The 17801-nt window shown below is 43.6% G+C and overlaps 1 long non-coding RNA gene across 1 annotated transcript; it reads right to left on the minus strand.

Annotated features, from left to right (window-relative positions):
• Window positions 1-8333: 8333 nt before the first annotated feature.
• LOC143527475 (uncharacterized) lies at window positions 8334-15669 on the minus strand. Its single transcript, XR_013134136.1, has 3 exons — window positions 15212-15669; window positions 14859-14991; window positions 8334-8555 (listed from the first exon to the last, which is right to left on the minus strand). It is a non-coding gene; the product is annotated as an uncharacterized LOC143527475 (long non-coding RNA).
• Window positions 15670-17801: the final 2132 nt, after the last annotated feature.

Consider the following 17801-nt stretch of genomic DNA (forward strand, 5'->3'; position numbering starts at 1 on the left):
CAGAGGGTGGTCCCGAGGCGAAGCGGGCGTATCGAGTGGCCAGTCGGACGAGGAGTCAGACCCAGGCGCGTCAGCCCAGCGCGCGGCACCAGGCGCGTCAGCCCAGCGCGCGGCACCAGGCGCGTCAGCCCAGCGCGCGGCACCAGGCGCGTCAGCCCAGCGCGCGGCACCAGGCGCGTCAGCCCAGCGCGCGGCACCAGGCGCGTCAGCCCAACGCGCAGCACGAGGCGCGTCCGCCAACCATACTGCACCGGGAGGAGGCTTCGCGGCAAATGCGGGAGGGGTCTCGTTCGCTGCAGCGCCTGCAGCTCCCGTGCTCTCTCCTCTCGTCGCCCTACTCATGGCGCGTAGCTTGGCGCCTGTTTCATGTCCGTCTGTCCCTGTTTTCGTGTTTGTTCCCGTATGTTTGCCTAATCCCCTTTTCCCATTCGTGCCCATGTTTGTGCAAATACCTGTATGTGTATTCGTGACTGTACCGTTTTGTGTATCTAACGTGTTTTCCCCTGTCCTCCCAGGGAGGGTGTACTAGAGCCGTTCGTGGTGGCTCCCGCCGTCGGGGGTGACGGCTTTCGGAGGCTCAGGGTCCCTGAGGCTCCGGACCTGCCCGTTGGTGCTGGTTCGGGGCTTTCCAGCTGCGCGGGACGCTCCGGGAGTAGCGAGCCCCTGGCGGAGGGTTCTGTCACGGTGACGGCTCCGGACCCTTCCCTGTGGGTGTGTCGTTACGTTGTCTGCGTGTCGTTAGGTCCATGTTTGTACTTCCGTGGGTCGTCTGTGAGCGTGTTCGTTTGTTACACCTGTGCCTTGTCTCGAGATCACGAGGGTGTGTGTTAGTCTGCTATATAATGTGCGTTCGCGCAATGTCGTGTGCTCGTCTTTGTCTTGGTTTGCACGTCGTGTGTGTGTTTATGTTAAACGTACTAATAAAAGCAAGTAACGTTGGCTACTGCAGACTGGATCCGTGTCTCATCCTTCCGCCCACTCCCAGCGTTACAAAAACATTAAAAGAAAAACGAAGATCTTTAAGGTACAGGCGATGCACTTCCAACCCCATAGCTTACCATAGTCTCTCAGTCCTGCGACACTTCAGCCTGAAAGAACGAACCTCCTGTGTTAGCCAGGGGGCAGTAATAAGGGTAGATTTAGTCTTTCAATTTTAAAGGTGCAACTTTATCCATTATTACAGAACAATGTTCATTGAAGGACTGCATTAAAAACTCAGTACCATCAGAATCTATATTAAAGTCAAATCAAATCAAATTTTATTTATATAGCGCTTTTTACAACAGTTGTTGTCACAAAGCAGCTTTACAAGTGCCGAGTCCTAGCCCCCAGTGAGCAAGCCAAAGGCGACAGTGGCAAGGAAAAACTCCCTAGTTTTTTGCATGAGGAAGAAACCTTGAGAGGAACCAAGACTCAGGGGGGGAGCCCATCCTCCTCTGGCCGACACCGGTCACCATGACAACAACAGCAATATAGACAGAATGTAGACAGAATGTAAAAGATGCAATAATGTCCATTTAGACAGAATATAAAAGATGTAATAATGTCCATCATGGTGTAGGCATCCGGTTAGGCAGGAGGTGGCTGGCCCAGGATGGATCGCTTGTCTCTCCTCATCTCATTATTCCTCAAGCAGGCGGGCAGCCATGTGGAGAAATGAAACAGGGAAAATTAGCTCTGTATGAGGACATATACAGGACAAGTAAAATTATAAACATTTCTGGAGTGTGGCAGCCACTCCGGCACTAAGTTAAATTATTACAGCCTAGCTAAAAAAGGCAGAACCAGAAGGTAACATAGGCTTGGGGGCATTCTGAGACAATGGCATCCATCCACTGCACTGTCAACAAACTTGAGTGACCATGAGCAGTGACAGGATGACAGCACCAGCACCCCAGTCTACCATAAAACCCTTCGTCTATGAACCCCTGGATCTGTACCTTTATCTAAGGGGGATATTAATTATCAAACGCTAGACTAAATAAGTGGGTTTTCAACCTAGATTTAAAGATTGTGACTGTGTCAGAGTCCCGGACACATTTAGAAAGATTATTCCAAAGCTGGGGGGCCTTATAAGAAAAGGCTCTTCCCCCTGCTGTTACCTTGTTAATTTGTGGAACTAATAACGGACCAGCACCCTGTGATCTTAGTTGACGTGGGGGTTCATAGTAGGAAATAAGTTCCTGGAGGTATTCAGGAGCAAGCCCGTGTAGTGCTTTATATGCTAATAATAGAATTTTAAAATCAATACGAAATTTAACTGGGAGCCAATGCAGGGCTGATAGGACTGGTCTAATATGCTGAAATTTTCTAGTTCTAGTCAGAACTCTAGCTGCGGCATTTTGAACTATTTGAAGTTTATTTAGATTCCTATTTGAACATCCTGACAGTAGTGAATTGCAGTAGTCTAGTCTAGAGCTAACAAAGGCGTGCACCAATTTTTCTGCATCATCCTGTGATAATGCATTTCTTAATTTGGCAATGTTGCGGAGATGTAGAAAAGCTATCCTAGTAGTATTATCTATATATTTATCAAATAATAGGTCGGAGTTGAGTATGACGCCTAGGTTTTTGGCTACTGTGCCAGGTGTAATGGGATAGTCTGCAAGATTAAGCATTAAATTTGGAATTTTCTGTCTTGCGGCCTTAGGGCCCACAAGGAGAACTTCTGTTTTGTCCTCATTTAATTGTAGGAAGTTTAGAGACATCCAGCATTTAATATCTCTTACACAGGCCTCAATTTTTCCTAAACTGAGTTTGTCATCGGGTTTGGCTGATATGTAAAGTTGAGTGTCATCCGCATAGCAGTGAAAATTGACACCATGTTTGTTTATAACTGTGCCCAATGGTAGCATATATAATGTAAATAATAGTGGTCCTAAGATGGAGCCTTGCGGGACCCCATATTTAACCATTGTATGTTTGGATGAAATATTATTGAGCTCTACAAACTGATAGCGATTTGTTAAGTAAGACTGAAACCATGAAAGGGCTGTGCCTGAGACTCCAACCCAGCGTTCTAACCTTTCTAGCAAGATCCTATGAACAATTGTGTCGAAAGCTGCACTAAGATCAAGAAGCACTATTAGTGATACATAGCCTTGATCTGATGCAAGGAGGAGATCATTTGTTACTTTAACTAATGCTGTTTCAGTACTGTGATGGGGCCTAAAACCAGATTGGAACTTTTCAAATATGTTATTCCTATGCAGACAGCTTTTTCTATGATCTTAGATATAAATGATGTGTTTGAAATGGGTCTATAATTAGATAGCACAGTCGGATCAAGATTTGGTTTCTTGATCAGAGGTTTGATAATTGCTAATTTACATGATTTGGGCATGTGACCTATTGTAATGGATGAGTTAACTATAGTTAGAAGAGGTTCAGTTACAGCTGGTAATACCTCTTTTAATAACTTTGAGGGAACTGAGTCTAGTGTGCAGGTAGTACAATTTAAGGAAGAAATTATTTTCTCTAATTCTGATTTTGGGAGTGGATGAAAAGCATCAAGTTTTTCTCCCGGTATGTAATTTAAATCAATATCAACCAAACCAGATGACATACCAGTTGTATTGCTAATAAAGGGTTTTATATTTTGTCTAATATTCTCTATTTTATTATCAAAGAAATCTATAAATACATTACTAATCATACAAATCATAATACATTACTAATCATACAAATTTACAAATCATAAAGATCTGAGAATTGGAGAGCTGAATTCTGAGTTATCATGCAGGAATGGAAAGTTTTTTTTGGACAGAGAGGGTCTGAAATGCCAGAGAGATTAAAAAAGATACATCTATGATCACTGATTTGAAGATCTTCACAGCAAATCTGATTTATGCCTAATCCAAAAAAAAACACAAGATCTAGTGTATGACCACCTATATGAGTGGGGCCTGACACAAACTGCCTAAAATGAAAAGAATCAGTAATACATAGAAATTCAATGGCTATACAATCAGTGACATCATCGATATGTAAATTAAAATCTCCAGCCAACAGAACTCTATCCAACTTAACATCTAATCAATATCTCTTTGCTATCTGGGTAATCAGCGGTGATGGCGTGCACCTGCCATCCTTTCTTTATAAGGACGACAGACACAGTGCCTCACCGCTGAGTTGTCTGCTTCATGTAGTCAACCTCAAGCCATCTCTCTAGTGTCTCTGCTCGGTGTCTCGCCACCCTGCCCCTTGCTCGTTTCAGTTGTTTTGTTTGTTTCTCCATCTATTCGAGCACTTACCTCCTGCGCCGCTCCCTGGCCTCTCAAGTTTTCCTCCCGCTGTTATTCTTCCTGTCCGTTTGATTTTGGTGTTTTGTTTCTCGCGGCGTTTGCCAGCCAGCCAGCCAGCTACCTCCCCTGGCGTACTTTGTCTCTCTTTGTTAGTTACACGCGTTTAGTATTTCCGTGATTGTTTTCTGTTTTCCCCCGTTTCACGCGTTGAGTATTTCTGTGATTATTTTGTTTTCCCCCGTTACACGCGTTGAGTATTTCCGTGATTGTTTTGTTTTCCCCCGTTACACGCGTTGAGTATTTCCGTGATTGTTTTCAGTTCACCCTCGACGTCGGCACTGAAAACACTTAAACTTCAAGTCCTAGTCAAGTCACCAGATGTAATTTAAATATTTAACACAACTGATGTAGTTGATTAGTGGTATATTAAGTTAGTCAGACTGTCAGACTAACTAATGTTAGGCGTTTGAGTGTTTGGGTTCGCTTGAGTGAGATGTCGTCACCTACTACCCCCCCCCCCCCCCATCCGCTTTTGAATTATCGTCGGTGCGGACCGCTGACACAAGTCAAGTTGCTCATGTGTAAAAGTTAATTTCCGACCCCTGAGTTATCACATCCCAGCTAGCTAGCTAACCGTTATAGCATTATGTGAAATATACATAGCAGATACTTGCTTTTGTTTGTGCAGCCTCAAATGTCGAACAAAGTTTGAAGTGGTTGCATCTCCATCTCTTATCCTGACTCCACATGTCTTGCATGTCGCAGTTCTTCTTTTATTCACAACAGCATAATCTTTATAATTGAACAGGATAATTTTTGGGAGCATGTTGCTTGTCTCCTCCGCACAAATTCAATGCTGCTGCCCCCCCCTCCTGATCGGCTAGCCGAGGTGGACGGAGTGGAAGTTCTCATGTCCATTGTAACAACTCCAAACGCAACAAACTAATGAGTTGGGAACATTTCCCCCTTAAATCAATGTAATGTTTACACTGTAGCAACATGGTTTAAAAGGCAAAGCACAACTCCTTCCTACCGTCTATTGAATTATCGTAGCGCATCACCTGTTCGTTCAGGCGGTTAATCATTACAGACTGACACTTTAGCTCCATTTTTGCTTCTTGTACTTCTTTTCCGTCAGTGTTCTCCAACTGTTGTGTTCTTATTGTATGCTTACAATATTAACGTGGGTAACTTATTAGCTAGGGTTAGTCGCAATTGTCGTCGTCACCTACACCCCCCCACCCCACCCCCCCTCGCCTCAGTGACTTTCGGTGGCTAAACGGTGCTTGACGGAGTGGAAGTTAAATTGTCTATTTAGTTTGCACTCGAAACGGCACGACACCAAAACTATTCAGCAGTGATTCGTCTCCACAAGCTTCCTTAAGAAGTTCTCAAGTCCATTAGTAAACACGTAGTAACTAACCGGTTCTCAATAATTGACAGCAAAATATAGGAATTCTGAGCTTTGATTTGTTTTCACAAATGTGAGAAATGTTTCACAAGTCCTGATGCACATGAAATGCATTGCTCCTTATGTGTACTTCACTATAGACCTTAAATAGGGGGTCTAGGTCATGTTATTTAACGTGAGCCCCATGTTTTCTATGTCGCCAATGCAAAATATAGGAAATCTGCGCTATAATGTGTTTTCACAAATGTGAGAAGTGTTTCACAAGTACAGATGCCCATGAAATGCATTGCTCCTTGTGTGTACTTGATCATAGGCCTGAAAGGGGGGTCTAGGTCATGTTATTTAACAGTGAGGCACAAGTATTCTGGTCCACCAATGCAAAATATAGGAAATCTGAGCTATAACGTGTTTTCACAAATGTGAGAAATGTTTCACGAGTCCGGATGTACATAAAATGCATTGCTCCTTGTATGTCAAAGTCAAAGTCAAAGTCACCTGTACCTGATAAGTTTGTGTTTGTAGGTTCACATGTTCAGTTGCACATGTTAAGTTGAACTAACCCATGACTTATTTTGAAAAGTTGTCTTGGCACTGAAGCGCTTACCGACTAAAATGAACTCTTCGTTAATTCATATATGTGATATTTTCACATCTTCTAAATGTATCTATTGAAAGCCATTGTGTGGGGATAAATTCACAATATGTAGGAATTAAATAGGTATTTATCGCATACACTACATGTTTTTTAATAACAAGCCCATTCTTTCATGAATGTCTGGCGAATACAGAACGCTGAGCCAACTTTACCGCAGTAAGGATTCAGCAGTGATTCGTCTCAACAAGTTTCATTAAGAAGCCTATAAATCAGCCGACATGCACCCAGCTCGGGGCACGAACCGAGATTTGTCCACGAACCGCGATGTCACGTTTTATAACCTACCGTCCCTCCCACAGCACGTTTGCCTACCCAAAGAAAGATATAAAAAATATTTGTAGTTCCACGAACCCCCCACCCCCCCTCTGAGTATCTGTACCAGTGAATCCATGCTGTATGAGCACAAGCTCTGTGCTGTTAGGTAGGTGTTGTGTGTGTGTGTGTGTGTGTGTGTGTGTGTGTGTAGAAACAGAATGAAGGAGTGACGCTCTGTGCTAACTCTTCTGATGGAGACTTTAGTGTTCTGGTAAACAGTTAAATGGTGCCTCTTAGCGTTCAGAGCCTCTATTGTCAACAGAAACAGAGGAAAGCCAGGTGAGCTCAGATATGAAAGACAAAGAACAAAACTAAGGAAAAGTCATCCACTGGGGAGAATAGCACGGCACAGACATGTGGCACTTCAGTGCTATGTGAGACGGCCATGTGAGACGGTGCTTTAGTGGTTCAACTGGGCCCCATTTCTCGAGATTCTACGAGCGAGGTGAGCATGGTGACACCCACGGTCTCCCGCTCACCTGCGGTGGAGAGTCGATGGGGTCCAGAGTCTCAGAGGCACAGGACAGAGTGGAAGATAAGACAGGCTCCTTCAGAGATGAAGACATGGAGGGGTAAAGACAGACATAACGGAGAGATGAAATGAAAAAATGAAATGAACCTTTATTGTCATTACACATTGTACTTGTACATTGCGCAACGAAATTGGTTTACAACCCCCCTCCCCCTCTTGGTGCAATAGAAAATAGAATAAAAAAATAAAAATTAAAAAAATTAAATAGAAAAATCTAAACTATAAACAATTTAAATGACTAAAAGCTACGTATTGCACATTTGTATTTTAGCAGCAATGTAGTGCACATTTGTAGAAGCAGCATAAGTTTATTGCAATTGTCTCTGTAGGCAGACAATACAGCTGCCTACCGGTGAACTGTATGGTCTTTGTTTAACAGGGATATGGCCCTGTTATAAAAACTGTCCCTTAAGAGATTTGTCCTTGTTTTGAGGTGTTGGTAAGATGCAAAGACATCATATTTATGTTTACTATATTTAAGACAGTCTAATTCCAAGTATCACACAATGGCTTCAATCACAATATAACAAGGCCATTAATCTGAGGTCAAAATTATCCCCCATGACGGACATAACTGGGAGACCAACATCCAGTCAGACTGATTTAATCATCTCAACATTTGAAATAGAATGTGTGTGGTGGTGGTCGGGGGGTGGATTAGAAAATCTTCTGACCTAGAACTTTATTTGAAAACATTGAGGCTTCCCAAGTCTTTAATTAAACTTGGAGACCTGGCCTTATGGATGCGTAGGGGGATTCAGAGGGAAGCCTGCAAGCTGTGAGGCAGAAGGGATCATCTCTCTCCACAATCCAGTGCAGTCTGGGATTGGGGATCAGGGTGAGCTAAGGCTTTCAGCAGGCCACACCTTCCACATGCACCTTTCTCTTAATTCTCTAGAACATCTTCAGCGTCAGACCTGACCAGGGTTGGTGACCGCCACGTCCACTCTCTCTGCCCCTGCAGCATTCTTCAGGGTCACTGTATAACGCCACTCCTGAAGATGGAGCAATGAACCAGTGTTGCCAGACATTTTAAAAACCTGCTCTACCTGTCCTGGGATGATGGGCTGGGTCTGGTAGCGCTCCTGAACTCGTCTCGGTCTGCCTGTAGACCGTCTGAAAGTATCCACGCTCTTCTCAAGTTCCTGAGACATGGTGAGACAAACCTGCTCTACCTGTCCTGGGATGATGGGCTGGGTCTGGTAGCGGGCGTTTCCACGGCCAGTTGGCTCGAGGACGGACGTCTGGGTCAGTCTATTGAAGATGGCCATCTTCTCCACCACGTTGAGCGTGCAGCAGTCCGGCTCCTCTTGGCATTCTGTTTCAGGCACAGAGTGGCTGGCTCTCTCAGTATCAGCCACATCCTGTGACGCCCTCGCCCGGTTCAGGACCACAGAGCTGGGGAAGAAATGACCCTCCCCAGAGGTAAGGGGTAGATGGAGGGAGAGAGGGAGGGTGAGAATGGTAAATTAGCACAACTTGACAGTTCATAGACATGAGTCATGTCATCCTTTTAACTATTGTAATCTGAGCTTCAGGACTTTCAAAGGGCGAAGGGTTTTATAGTATAACTTGTATTTACATGACCGATGCATGCATTGTGGGAGGAATAACCACCATGGTGCTACAAGGGGAACAGAACCTTAAACAAAGTCTTTGCTGGGTACTGCTTATGTGATTTTTAATCCATTTCCTGTTTACGTCATAACATGTTGTCATTTATCCACATGGTGGAATAAATGCCTGGTTAACAGCCAGAGGGTTTGTCCAAGGAGGTTAGACGAGTATATTGAGTGCAGCAGATGAGTAATGTCCCAGCAGACGCATGCATGGCGTAGCAAGGCCTGGCGCTGGCTCTAATGGGACACCCGTGCTGTGGGAGAGACCGGCGTTACCACAGTGGGACGCATCCTATCCCAGTCATCCCGTCACTCATCACAAGGTTTCACGGCTTTTAAAAGACACCACAAGATATCATGGAAGATGTATTTTGAAGAACTTTATAAAATTCCAGATAAATTAAACAAGGATACAATCACAGGAAAACTTAATCTAGAACCAGCAATAAAAGACAACCAGTGTTCACTGGACTACCCCGTCACTATAGAGGAACTTCAAGGAAAACTTAATCTAGAACCAGCTGTAACGCTGGGGTGGTTACGTGGTCAGGGGGCGGACGCGCTGGACTCAAAGCTATTTGAAGTAGCCATACCGGCTAGCCGTGTAGCGTTTGCACGTAGCGCTATACTTTTGCGTGGCATTCTAAACACTAGAACAAACACAACAACTACAGACTACTCAAACCAGAACATGACACATACTAAACTCAAAACAACTAGATTTATATGAAGCACATAAGAATGATGAACATACACAAGGAACCAAAACATAACCAGAACAAACAGAAACGAAGACCATAAAAATACTACAATACACTCTGAAACAGGAAACACTGAACACGTAGGCTATTCAAACTAAACTCAAATCCACAGGACATAGTACAGCTGGAATACGACTTAAGTAACCGAGACAAAACTGACACAGACTATATGCAACATTGGGCAACATACAACATGAGCACAACTACAGGAAACGTGATGAATCTACAACTAATCATAGACAACACAAGGCGGAATATACAACTGAATCTACACTGAAGAGAAACGTGACATAACAGAAACAAACCTCACATATTGACACTCGAACGAAGTACACATAGAAAACTTAACATAGAGGAAGACAGCCAAACTATAGAACAAGCAAAACCTAGCTTTCGACATTGACCCACACTGAAGACCTGGGCCCGTATTTATCAAACTTCTTAGAATTACTCCTAAGAATGCTGCTAAGAATTGACTTATGTCTAAAATAATTCTTAGTTAAAAGCTGAGACTAAACGTTAGTTATCAAGCTTCTCAGTCTCACTTTAAGCGAAGTGTAGGAGTAATTCTTAAGTGTCAGTCTCAGAGCTGATTTACGACACCTGGCTGTGCCGCAAAGCTGAAACGTCAAGATAAAATTCAGAAAATGTTGAAATACCTTCACATTTAACTTAATAATGTTGCAGTCATAATTTTGTGAAATAACACAGCGTATTTACGTAGTTAATAAATAATCCTAATAAAAAGAGATTTCATAGCTACCTTTAAGTCCTATGTGACACGCACTGGTATGTATAATGTTCCCTTCTTTCTTTTGTTATTCTTATATTTTTTCTGGTTTGTTTTGGATACTGCATACATTCTAACTGAATCACATTCAGGCGGAGGACCACCGGGCAAGCTTCTTAACGCAGTTTGTGAGGTGGTGCAGCGTATCCTGGGGGGAGACACTGTGGTGATCTGTGGAGTGGAGGGGGGTCAGGATCCTGCATTAATGAAATTCTAAAACATCTCAAAGACAAAGTTTTTATCATTTATTTAGATTTGTACACAAACACTGTGATGCTAATTGTCACTTCAAAATTATTGCATCCGTCAGTAATAAAGAAGCTGCTTGTGCTCCCGACCCTGCTGGCTTGAGCGCAGATTCTCCATCTGCCCCTCCCTCTCTGACAGCGCTTCCAAACACCACCAGTCATGAATGGCTGGAGGAAGAGTGAGCGTCTGAAGGAAGTCTGACAGAGGACTCACTCCCAAATGACATACAAGAACTGACAAGGCAGACGTCAAAGCTTACAATTAAAGTATTAAAATCGCAGCATGAATATTACACTCTTGCACGAAAAAAATGAAAGGAAGAACAAAAACATGTAAACCCATGCTTATCTTAATGCCTAATTATTGTGCATATTTATACATAAAATTGAAATGTGTACCTAAAATGAAGGTTCGCACGCGTCTCTGTCTTCTCAGTGCCATCTCAGCCCCCCTAGTGGCAACTCTTAACAACTTATGAGTCCTCTGGAGCAGTCTTAACTTTTCGGGAGAGTAAGAGTGATTCTTATACTTGAGAGTTTTGATAACTGGCACTTACACTTAACTCTGTGAGTAGGAGCAAATCTAAGAATTTTTCAGCACTTAAGTCCAAAATTCCACTCTAAGAAGTTTGATAAATACGGGCCCTGAAACACAATGAATAAATACAAACCCAAACAAATCCTAAAACAAGAGACAGCTGAAACCAATGAAACAAAAAACAGGTGGAACTAAACAGAAGAAGACCAGGGGAGGAGGAGCCAGGCCAGACAGACAGGGAGGGGGCGGAGCCAGGTGTGACACCAGGTGTGACACCAGCAATAAAAGACAACCAGTGTTCATTGGACTACCCCATCAATATAGAGGAACTTCAAGGAAAACTTGGTGCCTTAAAAAACAGGAAAGCTTGCGGAATTGATCATATCAAAAATGAAATGTTAAAACACAGCAGCCCTAAACTACAATTGGCCATTCTAAAACTTTACAATCTAATACTAACAAGTGGAATTTACCCTGAGGTCTGGAACAGAGGTCTCATTACTCCAATTTATAAACACGGCGACAAATTTGACCCAAATAACTACAGACGAATCTGTGTTAACAGTAAAATAGGTAAGGTCTTCTGCAGTATACTAAACACCAGGTTGTTAAATTATCTGACTGAGCACAACATTCTATCAAAAAGTCAAATTGGCTTCCTTCCTAATTATAGCACCTCCAACCACATATACACCCTCCACACACTCATTCAAAAACACGTCCACCAGAAAAACAAAGGAAGAATATTTGCCTGCTTTGTTGACTTTTGATTCAGTGTGGCATGATGGCCTGTCCCTCCAACTACTTGAATCTTTCATAGGGGGGAAGGTTTATGATTTAATTAAATCTAAATATAATGATAATAAATGTGCAATTAAAATTGACAATAGACAAACCGAATTCTTCAATCAAGGACGTGGAGTGCGCCAAGGCTGTAATCTATCGCCAACACTATTTAATATATATTAATAAACTGGCTACAACCCTTGAACAGTCACCAAACTTAGGATTAGAATTGAATGATAAAGAAATAAAATTCCTGTTATACGCAGATGATCTGGTATTGTTAGCTCTTACAGCAAAAGACCTACAGCAACACTTATCCACACTTGAACATTACTGTCAAAACTGGGCCCTAGACATCAACATCAATAAAACCAAAATTATGATTTTCCAAAAGAAACCGAGATCACAGGAATCTAAATATCACTCCACCCGTGGAGGAGAGACACTACAACATACGGTAGAGTATAGCTACCATGGAGGAGAGACACTACATCATACGGTAGAGTATAGCTACCATGGAGGAGAGACACTACATCATACGGTAGAGTATAGCTACCATGGAGGAGAGACACTACATCATACAGTAGAGTATAGCTACCTTGGAGGAGAGACACTACATCATACGGTAGAGTATAGCTACCATGGAGGAGAGACACTACATCATACGGTAGAGTATAGCTACCATGGAGGAGAGACACTACATCATACGGTAGAGTATAGCTACCATGGACTGATGATCAGGGCATCTGGCAGTTTCAGTAAGACTATGAATGCACTGGTATAAAAAGCAAGAAGAGCATATTATACCATAAAACGACCACTAAACACACATAATGTGCCAGTTCAGATATGGACAACAATATTCCACTCTGTGATCAAACCCATACTATTATATGGGAGTGAAGTCTGGGGTCCTGTCATCTATCAAGAATGAAGGTCAATCGAAACACTGCAAACCTGGCGTGCAGAGCAGAGCTGGGCGAGTTTCCTCTCTCTCGCTCCCAATGTTAAAAAGAGCTTTAAAAATCCACTCCCACCTGTCCCAATCACACCCAGACTCATACCATCACATAGCATACCTTTATTCCTATACACACCCAGACACCGACTCCCTCAGTCACATTAAAGAAAAACACCACCTTCACACCAACATCCACTACACTCTCTCTCACACACACCTCAAAATGATTGACAAAACACAACAATTAGAATACATCACCTACTGGACTCAGGAGATCACCTCAATTAATAAACTAGAATGTTACAGATCATTAAACAAATTACCTCACTAAAATTAAACACCCAAAACACAGATACACCCTAACAATGTCCAGACTGAGTGCCCACAGTCTGGAGGTAGAGAGAGGGCATCAAAAGAAACACTGGAAGCCCAGAGAGGAGAGAGTGTGTCAGCACTGCAGCTCAGGACACATTGAAACAGCGCAGCACTTTCTCTCCTCATGCTCCAGGTACACACATCTCAGACTGGAGTTCCTCCACTCAGCACTAGAGGGCAGCTGACACACGGAGGCTTCACTTTTTACTCATGTTGTCCAGTCCACATATATATATATACGGTCTCTGAGACATACACCCAGCTCGGGACACGAACCGAGATTAGTCCACGACAGGGTTGCCTGGTCCTACAAAAATATCCCGCACAAAATCAGTGTAAAACCCGCCTTTCAGCAGCCTAAACTAGCCCAAAGCCCAAAGTAGTTGACGGGGGGGGATTGGGTGGCAAGTGTAAGTTGTCGGGGGGGGGGTGGCGAGTGTTTAAATTGGAGACAAATTAAGTATTATATTGTGATCGATTCTTTGTGTTGACTTGTAACTCCTATGGTGGCTCAACTCAAAAGTAGCCCAAAAAACCACACCCCGCAACCTCAGAATTTTTACCCGTGTAAGGAATGCCACCTGATCTTCCCTAACCAGCCTCACCTGCCCCTCATTACCACGCCCCCTTTCAGTCACACATATACACCTTCTGCAGCACGTCTCAGTCGCGAAGTATTGCCGACTCATGCCGCGTACCAAGCCGTTCTATTACCTGTCTGCTCTCCTGTGTTCTGACCCTCGCTTACGTCCCCGACCTTGTCTCCTGCCTAGTCCCTCTGTACCTCCTGACTTCTGCTCCCCCGGTATGACCCTGGACCGTCCTGACCACGCCCAGAAAACGCTGTTACTGATCCTAGTACTCGTGATTCCCCTGCCTGTTTCTGTACCAGCGTCTCATTTCAATAAAATCGGTGTTCTTCCGCATTTGGATCCCTCTCTGCCTGGTCAATTCGTAACAGAAATACTTCGCCTTGACATGGATCCAGCAGAAGTAACAATCGCGACTCTCACCGAAACGGTCCGCCAGCTCACGGATATCATACGGAGTCAAGGAATCAACATCGCTGCCCTCCAGGAAGCTGTCCGCCTGGTCACAACCTCTGCTTCTACCTCCGTGAGTGTTCCAGCGGCAGAACCTGAGCGCTACGATGGATCTCCTGATCGCTGTCGAAATTTCCTCATGCAATGTTCCATATACTTCATGCATCATCCAGCCCGGTTCCAGGCCGAGTTACAGAGAGTCCACTTTATCCTTTCGTTCCTCACGGGAGTAGCAGGTGCCTGGGGTACAGCGTTGTGGGAAAACCAAGACCCTGCCCTCCAGTCGGAGAGTCAGTTCACCGCAGTACTCAGGGCTGATTTCGATCATCCCGCAGACGGACGTGATGTGGGAGACCGGCTCTACGAGATTAAACAGGAACAACGTAGTGCTGCCGAGTATGCGAGAGAGTTTCGTACGCTGGCTGCAGGAAGCGGTTGGAGTGACTCGGCCTTGAAAACAGTGTTCCGCCGCGGTCTGCGAAATGACATTCAGGTTGAACTCGCTTGCCGAAGTGAAGCCCTCACCTTGTCTGAGTTCATTCAAGCGTCCATTAACGTTGACAAATTGTTATTGACCTACCGCTCCAGTAATACCGACGTCCCAGTCATTGCGTCCTGTGCGCCACCTTCCCATGTACGTGATCCGAGTCTTCAGACGACAGACGAGTTTGTGCAGCTTGGCAGGTCCCCACTAACATGTCAGCCATTCCTGCCTATTAAAAAATATAGTCAAGTTAGCTTACCCGTACTAATATCTTGGGGCGGCATAGATACAAACCTGCCTGCTTTAGTGGATTCGGGAGCAGCAGGCGATTTCATAGATCAGGACCTCGCCTACCATTTAAACCTCCCCACTGTACCTGTAGATCCTCCCTTGAGAATAAATTCACTGAATGGGCAGCCTATAGGAGAGGGTGTGATTAAACTCCGTACCTGCCCCGTGGAGCTACGTGTAGGTCTGTTCCACAGTGAAATGAGAGAGTTCTTCCTCATATCCACGCCCCGAGACCCCATCATACTCGGGTTTCCATGGCTGTCCATGCACGACCCTGAAATCTCCTGGAAAAAACGAGAACTCGTACGGTGGAAGGACAGTTGTCTTAGCAAGTGCATTCACCTACCACTCCGGTCATCCTCGGTGGAAAGCCCAGACACACCTCTCTCTGACGTCATCCCCACTCAGTATCGTGCATTTGCGGACGTCTTTAACAAGGACAGTGCCTGTCGTCTGCCTCCTCATCGTCCCTGTGATTGCGCAATCGACCTCCTGCCTGGAGCCCCCTTACCTCGTAAAACGAAACCTTACCCTCTATCACGCCCTGAAGATCTAGCGATGGAGTCCTACGTCACCGAGGCTCTGCAGAAGGGGTTCATTCGACCATCCACCTCCCCGGTTGCTGCTGGTTTCTTCTTCGTAGAGAAAAAAGATGGGGGATTACGCCCTTGTATAGACTATCGTGCCCTAAACACAGTCACATCGAAATATGCCTACCCTCTCCCCTTCATCACTGCTTCGCAAGAGCGCTTGATGGGAGCAAACATCTTCACCAAGCTAGATTTACGCAGCGCTTACAACTTGGTCCGTATTTGGGAGGGCGATGAGTGGAAAACTGCCTTTGTTACCGCCAGAGGGCACTATGAGTATCTTGTCATGCCATATGGACTAACTAACAGCCCCGCCGTATATACTTGGGCTCATCAGTGAATTAATACAGAAAGCTAACAATCAACAACAATCTGGTAAGTTTGCTTGTCAAATAAAACAGTCGCTATGTAATTAGCTTTGTAACAGTGTTGTGTTCAAATACACTCCAGCTGATTTCATAATTACGTTTATCATAGATAAAAATGTATTTAAAATGTACAGAATGTGAAAAGGTTATTTAAGCTTATTAACTGTTTGTGACACCCTTGGCAGTAACAACTACAATTGAATGTTTGCAAAAAATGTTTCTGTATAAACTGTATAACCAACATATGAAATTCCAAAGCAAATCATTTTACTTGGGCTCATTGGTTTTTCTATTTCAAATCTGAAGATGATTTGTTTTTTCCATTTTCTGTTACTTTTGTTAATTCTACGCTACTTTCTCTTGGACTATAGCTTTTCCTGGTTTCACTGTACCACGAAGGGCAGGACACGTGGGAAGATCAGTGTGTCAAGTAACACAACAACAGTTGCAGATGTTATCATTTAACTTTTCTGGTAAACAGATTGCAAACATACTAGGTGTATCAAGAAGCACAGTGAAACGACGGTTAAGGTATGTGTTGATGGGTCTTTTTTTAAGCACTTATATGAAACATTTGTGAATTGTTCTGTCTTCAAATTGAATAATGAACACAAAATTTTGGAACTGCAAATCTAATTGCACACCAGGGGGATGTAGAACAACACATGATATATGTGAAGACAGTCACTGTCTTGAACTAGCACTGATGCAGCATCACAAGGAAGCTAACATGCTCGCATTAGAACACTGCTTAGTTCTGATCCATTAGCTAATTAGCTCTTGTCTGGAGTAGAGTGCATGATGGAGCATGATATGTGATTAAAAGTTGTGGCCCTCTCCATCCAAATTTTTGTGTATTTTGGACATTTAAATTGGAAATTCTAAGTGGAAACACATTAAATTGATCAAGTAAAGGGGTGGAGTAACTACTTCAAGATACAGTATAGTGCAGCTTGGATTGATTTAAATTATTTGCATAAAATCACAGTTTTGACAAAAACATACATGATTTGTGTATTAGTGTAGTCCTTTTTTATTCATATAACACAGCAGTTGAAAATTCTAATTTACTAGCCACATTTTTGGAAATGCACTTAAAATATGTGAATGAGTTCTGTTGGTTTTAGTATCTGATTTATGATTTGTTCACTGTAAACCAGTTGACTATATTGACTGTTTTACTACTGTAGCACAGTATTAAAATATGCCTTTCCCTTATCGTAAAACAAATCCGCATTCTTACACACTTTCAAATTTCTGTGTTTCTACAGAAATACTGATAGACACTACAATCTATCTTTCCGGGGTCGTTACACAGCTCTATCAGATGAAGCACTTGACAACAGTGTGCTGGAGATTGCCTCTGCCAATGACGAAATAGGACCTGAAGCTGTTAGCAGGCCTGATAGTTTTCAGGCGCCACGCCAAAATTCTGGAATACCGACATGTCCGCGAGAAAAAAAAAGTTTTTTGGGGGGAAAAATCCATCAAATCATAATAATAAACCACACGCGCATGCTATCTGTTTTGAGGTCGAAATATGATCCTCTCACTGGATCATCAGTGCTGGATGGATGACTGCGGTGTCACTTGATTGACTTGCGGGTCATCCCGCCTTCTGAATTTCGGACATTACATAAAAAAGTTACCTCCCTCCTGCCTTAAGTCCAGTTTGTTTTCAACTTGATTGGTCGTGCCAAAGAAATTAATGCTCCGTTTCAATCGACATAAACATCATACAGGCGGTTCCCGGGTTACGAGGTTCCCGAGTTACGATTTTTCATGGTTAT

This window comes from Brachyhypopomus gauderio, chromosome 1, assembly GCF_052324685.1.
Source record: "Brachyhypopomus gauderio isolate BG-103 chromosome 1, BGAUD_0.2, whole genome shotgun sequence".
Lineage (NCBI taxonomy): Eukaryota > Metazoa > Chordata > Actinopteri > Gymnotiformes > Hypopomidae > Brachyhypopomus > Brachyhypopomus gauderio.